The following is an 11,821-nucleotide window of genomic DNA, read 5'->3' as shown; positions in this document are numbered from 1 at the left end:
ACCTCTACGAAATAAACTCATTCAATCAGCCTCCAAAGAGGTCATCGATACCGTGTGCGAATGTTGTTTGAACGTCTTGAAAGGCACGATCCCTTTGTCCAGACACCAGAAACAATGCTTAGGCAAACATCGTCACGTTCTTCGCCAAATGGTTCAAAAGAAAATTCCCATTCGTCAAAAGAAGAAGATGTTGGTCCAACGTGGAGGCATCTTATCCCTCTTGTTAGGCCCCTTACTGAAAGGAGTCTTGGGATCCATGTTGGGAGGACTGGTGGGAGCAAGATAAAAGGGCCCTGGAAGTCCCAAGATATCAGAATCGACCCTTGACAACCCCATGGAAGGACGAAAACTAGCTTTAGTGCCTTACAAACGATGGATGGAATACCATCGGTGGCAAGAACAACGCACCCCGCATTTACCTCCCAATCCCCATTTGAGCGAGATGTCCCAGTTACAACACGAATTGCAGTCCTTGATGGATCGCCAAGATTTGTCCGAAACAGAAAAATCGCAAAAGTACGGTCAACTCTTGCAACAACTGCAACTCTTTCACCAGAAAGCTTTAGACGAAACAGCGCTACCCACTCTGAAAGATTGTAAGACATTGATGAAAAGTCCAGCACCATCACCAGTACCACCACCACCACTACCAGTGACCAAGACAGAAAAAGGAGAAAAAGAAGAAGAAGGGTTTCAAACTCCACCAGAAAAAGTACGCAAGTTAGCAACACCACCTACCTCCAGAATTGGATGGATTAAAAAGATGATGACCACCCCTTCTTCCTCACAAGCGAAAAAGAAAGTGAAGACAGAAGTGAAGACAGAAGTGAAACAAGAACCGATATCCCCTGTTCCGACATCCTCCTCTGCGACACCTATTGCTGATCGCACACGTAAAGCATTGCAATCCAAGAAAGTACCCCAAGAGAAAAAGAGTAGCATCTTCCAAGAGTGGGTGCCTTATTAACACACAAACACAAAATGGAAAAAGTGTTAGCCAGCATTTACTACGATCCCTCGCATCCTGCAGGTTATGCAGGAGTTTAAAAATTGTATCGTGCTGCCAAAACGCGACTGAAAAGTCTCCGTTTACCTCAAGTGCAACGATGGTTACAAGAACAAGCTATCTACACTTTACACAAACCCATTCGACGCAAGTTTTCCAGAAGTCGCACCCGAGTGGAAGGCATCGATCATCAATGGCAAGCCGATTTAGCCGATGTCTCTCATTTGGCCAGCTACAATCGTGGCTACAAATATTTGTTTTGTGTCATCGACGTCTTTTCCAAATTTGCCTGGGTCGTACCCTTGACTTCCAAATCGAGCAGCGAGTTAGTGCGAGCCCTGCAACGAGTGTTGAAACAAAGCGGTCGTCACCCTCTTCGATGGCGAACGGACAAAGGCACCGAATTTCTGAACCAAGCTTTCCAAAAAGAATTAAAGAAACGTGACATTCATTTTTTTACCACCGAGAATCCCGAAACCAAAGCCAGCATTGTGGAACGTTTTCAACGCACTTTGAAAGAACGCATGTGGAAATATTTTACGCATCACCACAATCTGAAGTGCATCGACATCTTACCGCACCTGGTGCAAGAGTACATCCAATCTTACCATCGAAGCATTGGACGTGCCCCGCAAGAAATGACTTCCGACAACGAAGTGCTGGTGTTTGAGCGCCTGTTTGGTACGTCCCCGACGAGGGCTGTCCCCAAGAAAAGTGGAGAGTTGACCGTAGGAGATTGGGTACGCATTGGCAAAACCAAACGCACTTTCGACAAAGGTTACTTACCTAACTGGACGACCAAATTGTTTCGCGTCACTGGACGTGTGCATGGCCGTCATCCTGCCGTCTATAAATTGGAAGACATGAACGGAGAAGTGCTCAAAGGAACGTTTTACTTACCCGAGTTACAATGTGTCACCAAAAAAGAAGACGACGTGTACGACATCGAAAGCATTCTAGAACGCAGAACCCGTAAAGTAGGCAAACGACGTGTCAAAGAAGTCAAAGTACGTTGGAAAGGATATCCACCCAGTTTTGATTCTTGGATCGACGCTTCGCAAGTCATCGACTATAAAAAGAAGTGACTATTATGCCCTTTCACACAGACGCAGCTACGTCGACCACTCCTTCACCTAGTTCTTCTCTGTAAGATTTACAAAAACAACCTTTGTGGGTGTGGTGCGGAGAACGTGTGCCTAAAACGCAAATCGTCTTTTTCTGCCAAATCTTCGTGGTGTATTGTGTCATCGGGGCAGCCATTGCCAATTTGAGTTTGCAACAAGGAGACAAACAATTGTGGACCATTTTATTAAGCAGTTGCATCGGTTACCTGCTTCCCAATCCCTCCCTGAAATTCTCCTCAAACGGGAACATTGTGTCCAGTGCCAGTGCCAGTCACCACTCCAATAACAACAACAACCCCATTGTGGGTGGAGACACACCTCTGACGTCCAGTAACCCCTCGGACAGCCACAGAACTCTGGAATTATGAGTCACCAAAACCAATTTTACTTAACCTTACCCAGTGACAGTTCCATGGAGGTGTTTCCCAAGAACACGTTGTGCTGTTACACGGCCAAATTACCTCAGACCATCCCATTAGATCACGAAGCCCATTGGGAAGTGGCTTTAGTGGAAATCATTCACCCGACTCAAGTCAGCAATGTCCTTCCCAATCAAAACCTTTTTGATGTGGAAGTTTATGACGAGCAAATGCAACAGTACTTGGATACCCATGGCAAATATGATAAGAAAACCCCTGGCACAAAAAATCAAAAGTACACTACCTATCACTTGTTCGTTCCCCCAGGCTATTATTTTAGTGGTCAACATTTGGTGAGCACCATAACCTCCAGGTTTAATGTCGTGTTTCTGAAAGCTTTGGAAAGTGTAAAAAAAAGTGTCACCATGGAATACCACAAAGCAGCTCGTCGCTTCTTGATGAAATTTGACGGGAGTAAAATCCTGTCCATTTTATTTTGTCCTGAATTGTTTGACATGTTGGGCGGAGACATGGACATGAGAAAGGCCATGCTCAAGAAAAACGAATTACCAATCATTTACGACAACGAGTCTTTTAGCAAGGTATTTCGTGCCCCGGTAGAACTGAACCAAGGACTGAATTTTATGTTTGTGTACTCCGATGTGGTAGAGTATAACGTGGTGGGACACACCTCCGTACCGTTACTGCGTGTCATTCCTTTCAAAGTGGATTCTGCCACGGTCGCTGACGAGGAAGATGGAAACACTTACCACGTTCACCGCGAATTTGTAAGTCCTCACTATTTGCCTGTCAGCAAGTCGTATTTGGACACGGTCAACATTGCTATAAAAGGAGATCTGGGACAAAATATTCCATTCACCAAAGGAAAAGTCACGGTGAAACTCCATTTTCTAAAACGGTTCTCTCACGACTTGTAAGTCATGTATCCAGTGTACCGAGGGGTTGCTCGACAGCGAGGATACGGTTTAGGAGATATGTTAAAATCGGCCTTTCGTTCGGTGGCCCCGGTGTTGAAACCGATGGTGACACGCGGATTGCACGCCTTGAAAGATGCGGCACTGACGCAAGGCAAAGAATTTCTCCAAAATGTCATCATCGACAAACAAAACCCTAAAGAAGCCTTCATGAGGGCAGGCAAAAATGTCTTGCTGCAAACGGGTAAAGACCTTTTGGGCCGACGAGAAACACCTATAAATGCCCTGCACGCTACCGAGTCAGGTATTCAGCAAGGACAAGGTAGAAAGAGACGACGAAGAAAACACCCTTTCACCAGACTTCACACTTCTAGAAAGACAAAGAAAAGAAGAACCGTTCGAGACTTAGACGTTTTCGATTATTGAGAAAGAACAAAATGATGCACCGAGAATCTTGCGCTTGTTCCAAGTCGGAACTGGATCTGTTTGCCATGCCCCCCACCATGATGACCATGCAAGAATCCCAGTGGGTGGAATTTCACCCCGTCTCCTCTTTGACAGCCTGAGCTCCCATCGAGTTTGAAATCAAAGGACAGCCCGAAGATTACATCGATCTGAATAGCAGTTACTTGTACCTGAAAGTCAAAGGTGTCGATGAGGATAATACGCCCCTAGATGGTGATGAGGTAATAGCTCCCGTCAACAATTTCATGCATTCCTTGTTCAATGGAGTGGACTTGTACTTGAATAACAAACTAGTCAGTAGCAGCATGGATACTTACCCTTATCGAGCGTACTTGGAAAATCTCTTGACGTACGTAATAGACGCCAAGAACACTCATCTCAATGCCTGTGTGGTATGGGAAGCTGACGATGCAGGCCAGTTTGAAGAATTCGAAATTGATACAACCAAAGAACACAATGCGGGATTTGTAGAACGAAGAGACAGAATCAAAAGTGGAGATACTTTAGAACTGATGGATCGTTTGCATTTGGACATGTGGTTGCAAGAAAAGTATTTGCTGAACGGAGTGAATCTCCGCCTGAGAATGAATCGTAGTAGTGCCGCTTTCCATTTGATAGGTACTAGTGCTTGCAAAACTGTCATCGAGGAAGCCAGGTCCTACGTACGTCGCGTGGAAGTGTTACCTAAAGTGGGTAACGACATCAGTCAGACGTTGAGCAGAACGACCGCCAAGTATCCCATACGACGCGTGGAAGTGAAAACCTTCACCATTCCTACGGGGCTGCGATCCATGATCGAAGATCATCTGTTCCAAGGACAGTTACCCAAACGTTTGATCCTTGGTATCGTCGAGAATGCAGCCTTCAACGGAGCTTTGGCTAAAAATCCTTTCCACTTTAAACACTTTGACGTGTCCAAGATCGAAGTCAGTCGCGATGGCAAGACCTTGTGTACCCGACCTTTCGAACCTAACTTTGACAAGAAGAATTACTTGAGGTCGTACTTGTCGCTGTACGAAGCCACCGGTCAGTTAGGAACCAACACCAGTCACGGCATTACGTACGAGGATTACGCAGGAGGCTAAGCTTTGTGGGCTTTCGATTTCACTCCAGACCAAGGCAGCGACGAGGGACATTTCCACCCTATAAAATCTGGCCAGATTCGTGTGGAAATTCAGTTTACTACAAATCTAACAGAGACGGTGAACGTCCTCCTGTATGCCGAATTCGATAATACCATAGAAATCAATAGTTTGAGAGAAGTCATTCTAGACTATTAGAAGCCATGGAAGACTGTTATCCCTCTTTCCCTAGTGGAGAAACTTTGGAGATGGAATGTGAGGAGACCGTGGAAGGAGAATCCCAAGACAAATACGATGAAGTTATGATGAAGTCAAGATGTCCAGAACAAGAAGCGCATTTAGTCTCCTGTTTTGCCAAACACTTGGTCGAAAAAATGACGGAATTGATCAAGAAAGATTGCTATGGATGTCAAAACGATCATCCCAGTCAAATTCAACACGATAAATGCCTGATGCTGAGTCAAGAAGAAAAATTGGACGAGTATCTGGACGAAGCTTGGAGTCTCATCTCGGACGAAGTCGTGTTGCATCAGTGGTATAAAGACTTGCGTGAACATTCTTGTCCACCATTAACCACGCAAGAGATTCATCGTATCGAAGCTGTCCTGAATCAGAGTGGGGAGACGAAGCGAAGAAACGGTTACTTGTCAGACATTTTCAAGCAAAAAGTCAGGATCGAATTGATCACTTATCATTACCTGTGAAGAAGAAAAAAACATGGATACCTGGGAACTTTATTACCTTTTGAACCACAGTACGTACACGGCTTCTTGGAATCCTGTCGTCTGTGCTAAAGATGAACTCCCTCATCGCAAACCTCAAGACCATCAAGCTTATGTGATCAACACGGACGACAGTCATCTCCCAGGAACCCACTGGGTAGCCGTCTACTTTCCTCAAGAAGGATGTGTGGAATATTTCGATTCGTACGGATTGCCCCCTTTGGAAGACGATATCATCGACTTTATGAGAAGAAATGCTCAGACCACCCGATTCAATAATGTTAAATTACAAGGCACAGATTTCTTGGTGTGTGGACAATATTGTGTGTATTTTCTGCATCATCGCAGCCTGGGCTATTCCTTAGAACATTTAGTGACCCATTTTGATCCTCGTTCTTCTTCAAGAAACGATGTGAAAGTAGATCGATAGTTTTGCGACCATTATGCTTATCTTTTGTCTCAAGCTAGGAAACGTAGAGTCCATCAATGGCCTAATGACTTCCAACAGTGGAAATCACAATTTCATTCACAACGTTGTCAGCCCTGTCCAAAATAATGTGTAAATTGAAAAAAAATGTTTGTGATTTGAAAAAAATGTTTGATGTTATATTGTTGGATTATTGTTAAAAATGTTAGAGTTGTTGGTTAGTGTTAAGTGATTTTGAATAAAAAATGTTCTGTTTTGAATAAAAATGCCTTTGTCTTTTGTTTGGCTATAAGAATGTTGATTCATGCTCTTTGACTTCTCGCTATCTCTCTCATGACACTCATTGATCGTTCCGGCTCGAAAAGCGTAGAGGGATGTTTTCCTTCACGTCCGCGCTTTGACTTTAAGAACCGGGGTAGCCTCCAGTCTAACCATCCATTGTCGACTCATCCTCCTACGAAAATGTGCTCCAAACTAGCTAAGCTAAATGAAGCCTACGTGAATTTGCATAGGGTCAGACACAGTCTGATACCGAAGCCAGAAGAGATAGAGAATGTGAGAATGTTAAAAGTCACTGAACACCTGATAGAAGAGCTCTTCAGAGAAGAAATGAACAGGGAGAAAGAAGAATGGACAGAGAAGTACAGATTTCAGAGACAGCAGCAACAGCAACAACAACAACAGCAGCAGCAGCAGCAGCAGCAGCAGCAGCAACCTGAACCTGACAGAGGCTTTGTCGATTGTTGTATCGACACCAAAGAGTTCTTCTTCTCTTTCCGAAGAAGCAGACCTATCGTCAGAAAGTCTATCCTCAGAGGTCGTCGCATTCTTAGAAACTAAAAGATTGCCATAGCAAACAAAAAAAAAACAGCCTTTTCCAGGGCTACCCAATACTCTAGAAAAGAAATAGTAATCCATTTGCCAATGTGTGTATGTAGAGTAGTGTGAATATAAACACTGACTCTTTTTATTTGTGTGAGTGTGTGTTTTTTATGTATATGTGTGTGTGTGTGTGTGTGTGTGTGTGTGTGTGTGTGTGTGTGTGTGTGTGTTTGTAAGCGCTCACGTAAGTTAGTGGGGATAGTAGATCATGATCATGTTTTTTTTTTGCTGTTTGACGTGTGAGGAGAGTAGATAGATTTGGGGTTTGATTGCTTTGCGTATGTGGATAGTATATTGAAGTGATTAATGAAAATTTTTAAATTAGTAATGGGTAGTATAAAAAAGTGAGTGAGTGTTTCTTTTAGGTCCGCGCGTTTGTTTGGTCCTGATCTAGGTAATATCAATTTTGTTTTAAGGGATGTTTTCCATCACGTCCGCGCTTTCACTATAAATTGAAAATCGCTGGGCAGTCTAGCTACCCTGTTCATTCGTTAACAAGACAATGAATACCAGAATTGTAAAGCTTTTAGAACTCCAGATGCACCTGGAATATGCCAGGCGCATACTAAATGAACTGGCCGCGGAGGCCATTGTCGAAGAGGGAAGGATGAAAGAGGAGGAGGAAAGAAGAAAAAAAGAAGAGGAGGAAAAGGAGAGAGGAAATTTCAGAATCCCAGAGACAGAAAATTGGGATTCTGAAGCCACTTATCCCGCCTCTGCACTCCCAAGAAAAAAGGTAAAAGGAGACTGGGGAAGAAGATGTGTATGTGGTGCCATCATTAACCAGGTGTCATAGAGTTCAAAAAAACAAACAGCCCTTTTCAGGGCTATCCAAACCTTTAGAAAAGAAATAACAATCGATTTGCCAATGTGTGTATGTAGAGTAGTGTGAATATAAACACTGGCTGTTTTTATTTGTGTGAGTGTGTGTTTTTTATGTGTGTGTGTGTGTGTGTGTGTTTGTAAGCGCTCACGTACGTTTGTGTGGATAGTAGATTATTGGGTTATGTAAGAGCTTAAGTTGGTTCATGTGAATAGTAGATTAGGGTTTCATTTTAATGTTTTGCGTGTGTGGATAGTAGATAAGGGGTTTGTTTATTGCTGTTCACATAAAATGAGAAAAAGAGGGGATGTTTTCCTTCACGTCCGCGCATTTTAAGTAATGATCTAGGTAATATAAATTTTGTCTTCAGGGAATTTTTCCATCACGTCCGCGCTTTAACTATAAAGCTAACAGTTTTAGCCATTAGACCCATTCCACGGAATAAAGACAAAGAAAATGGTGGTAGCAACAGCGTTACTGAATCATTTGATAGGCATTTATTATTGGATAGTAGATGTTACGTTTGTCATGGAAAAGATAGAGAAAGAATTCAAATTAGAAAAGTGTCTTGACTGTTTTAATAATCTGAAGGAAGCAAAGGAGATAGTAACAGGAATGATGGAAGAAGAGGAAAAGAGACTGAGAGGATTGATTGACCCGCCTTATGTAAGAGTGGGAAGTTTAAAGGAAGCACTTGAAAATGTCATCGAAGTCAGGTGCTTCTTAGAAAAGATATTGAATTGGACGGAGTGGCGATACGTAAAATGGGGGTTGGACCAGCTGACAAAACGGAAGAAGTAATGAGGAAAGTGATGACGGAAGAGGTAAAAAACATCAAAGAAAAGTGAACTAAGGAAAGAAAAGAAGAAGAAAATAGAAAGAGAAAAGAAAGCTTTGAGAAACTCAACAATAACTGGATACAGAATACAGGAGAAATTCCTGACTGGATGCCTGAATCAGAAATAAAGAAGAAGAAGACAGGAATAATGGCAAAAGTTAGAAGATGGCTACAGAAGTGGAGGAAATAAAAGAAGATGATGATGAAACCAAAGGCCCTTTTCAGGGCCACTCATAGGTCTCGAAAAGAGATTAACTTTCCATTGCCAACCCTTTTTTTATTTCATTTTTTTAAAAAGAATCCCATGTTAAATTCCCCTTGTCCCTAAAGTAGTTTTTTTCTCCCATGTTAAATTCCCCTTGTCCCTAGACAAGCCCAAACTCTATTCCCATGTTCAATTCCCCTTGTCCCTAGAATTGCTTTTTTCTCCCATGTTAAATTTCCCTTGTCCTTATATCGTCCCACGATTTATTCCCCATGTTAATTCCCTTTGTCCCTATATCGTCCCACGATTTTCCCCCATGTTAAATTTACGTAGTCCCTATATCGTCCCAGGGGTGTTTTTAATGATAAGTCCCATTGTCCCTATGGTGTCCCCATTCTATACTCACAGTTAGCAATTTCTATAAAACAAAATTACCTAATGGAAAATAACCTTCTAGAATGATCCTGATGTTTACAAGCAAATAACCTGGATTATGTATAATTCACTTCGGAAATTGCAAAACCTAGACACAGATAAGTATATTTACTTCTTCTATTAATAATAATACTGATTTTAAACCAATACATGTAGAGAATAATTTAGTTATGTATTAGTTGTTTACAATGAATACAATAAAAAAGTCAATCTGGGTCAAGTAGAAATGAACTCAGTTTTGGACAAGTTCAAGTCCAACATACAATGTTACACTTTAAATAGCATATAATGAAATAAAATAAAATAAATCTAACAAACGAACATAGCACATTAAATATACATAACACATTATACACTAATAGTTAAAAGTCTCATTTTATATCTATTTGAAAATATAGTAATGCAGGGATGTTCTATTTCTTTTGATGTGATGTCCTTTTGCACTAGTACCTGGCAATAGGCATCGGTGTTTGAAAAAAGGGACCATTGGAGAGGATGTATCAACGTTACTCGTTTCCTTCTGGTGAAATCAGATTATTTGTTTTTCTTTTAGTTTGTAGTGTATAATACAAACGAGCTTGTGTTTGTAGTGATATACGGTATAATACAAACGAGCTTGTGTTTGTAGTGATATACGGTATAATACTAACGAACTGGTGTCTGTACTGCCATGCGATAAAATACTAATTAGCTGATGTTTGTAGTGATACATGGTAAAATACTAACGAACTCACATTTTAGTCCTATAAAGTCTTTTAATAATAATAATAATAATAATAATAATAATAATAATAATAATAATAATAATAATAATAATAAAACAGTTGAAGCTGAATGATGCTTGTCATTTAAAAAAAAAACAACGGAGTGCGTTAAAACCTTATCGAAAACCAAACACCCAGAGTGAAAGGAGATGATAATTCAACCTAATACAGGAACAAATAGATAGTAGTCGAACTAAAATTGTAGCATTATAGTCCATGCAAAAGTATTGTACAATACTTCATTTTGACGGCATAAGCCTAAATATAAATTAAGTAAACCTATAAAAAAAAAATAAGAAACTCTAAATATAACAGAACATATACTGAACCCCATGTCAGACCCGATAATAAAAAGCTTTGTGCACACGGTGTTTCATCAAGCAAGCCTAGCGATCGAAAAAGCTCGCCATTTACCTTAACACATGCAATTATTTACATTGCAATTGTCCATTAAGTTTCTTCTTACCTTTACCTCTATTTTTGTTTGAAACAAAAACTTAATCAAACTTTCAATGAATATAATGCTCACCAGCGAGATAATACTGTTACTAAGTTATGTCTTGAACCACCAAAAATTCTAAAACCTTGAGAAAACTCTGAAAACAACCCAAACATTTTCTTCATTTCCTTTCACTTCTAACTATTAGGAATTATTTACACAATATTCATGATGAGCATCAGTATTAACATACTCTCAAATTTAGTTTTATAAGTATTAAATTTAACTTTGTCTAGTGAATCAGGTCGACACTTCATGGTGACAGTGATAGCCTAATTCAGTTTTGCCACTTCGATATTCTTTGTTTCCTTTTCTTAACGAAGTAAGCACATTTTGAGGGGGCCCCGAGTGGCCAAGTGGTCTAAAGCGCTCACCGTTCCGGATCACTGCCATCTCACCTCTGTCTGCGTGGGTTCGACTCCAAGGCTCGGCTAGCGTGATCATGTGGGAAAGCCTGTCAGTAGCTTCTCGTGGGTCTGTGGTTCTTCCCTGGGTTTTCCAGGGTTCTTCCTCCACCAGTTATACTGGCCGCCATGTATAGCCTATATTGTGCTTAAAAATGGCGTTAAACCCTAGAACAACAACAATAGAACAACACATTTTGAGACTTACTTCCTATCGTTTTTAAGCAAAGATGTGTACTGAAGCATTTATACAACTCTCTCTCTCTCTCTCACACACACACACACACACACATACACACACACACACACTAAAACATGCACACACTATCATATGTCCCTCTATGCGATTTCACCATGCAACAGATTAATTAGAGTAGTATGATTACAATTCCAGATTTAATAAATTACTATCAACTGTAACATTATAATTATGTGCATTTTGTTTTACCATTCGCCATTCATCAAACCTTTCAAGTACCTCCAAGTTACGACATAAAATGAATTTTGGTAAATAGTACAAATTATTTAATTCATATAGAAATCATTCGAATAAGTCTTTTACTTTTTATTACTATTCAAACAACTACAAATCGTAATGTTCTCACATACAGTGCTTTGTCCCGTATTGAGGCACTTGACACTTAAATCTTCAAGTTCACTAGGTTCATTCACAGCTATGTTTGACACCATTGATAAATATACTGCTCACCGGAAAGAACGCTGCATCATAGGTACAAGAGGGTAATTAACAAGAAATGGGACAAAACAACCGTTATCGAACAGGTGTACACAACTTTACCTGTACTACAAATTAGTAAACTAGAATAGTTCAATGCAATATTATATATTGC

The sequence above is a fragment of the Sinohyriopsis cumingii genome, chromosome 16 (genome assembly GCF_028554795.1).
Source record: "Sinohyriopsis cumingii isolate HCF-2022 chromosome 16, ASM2855479v2, whole genome shotgun sequence".
NCBI lineage: Eukaryota > Metazoa > Mollusca > Bivalvia > Unionida > Unionidae > Sinohyriopsis > Sinohyriopsis cumingii.
The sequence above is the reverse complement of the archived record's forward strand: the minus strand, read 5'-3'. Positions refer to the sequence as shown.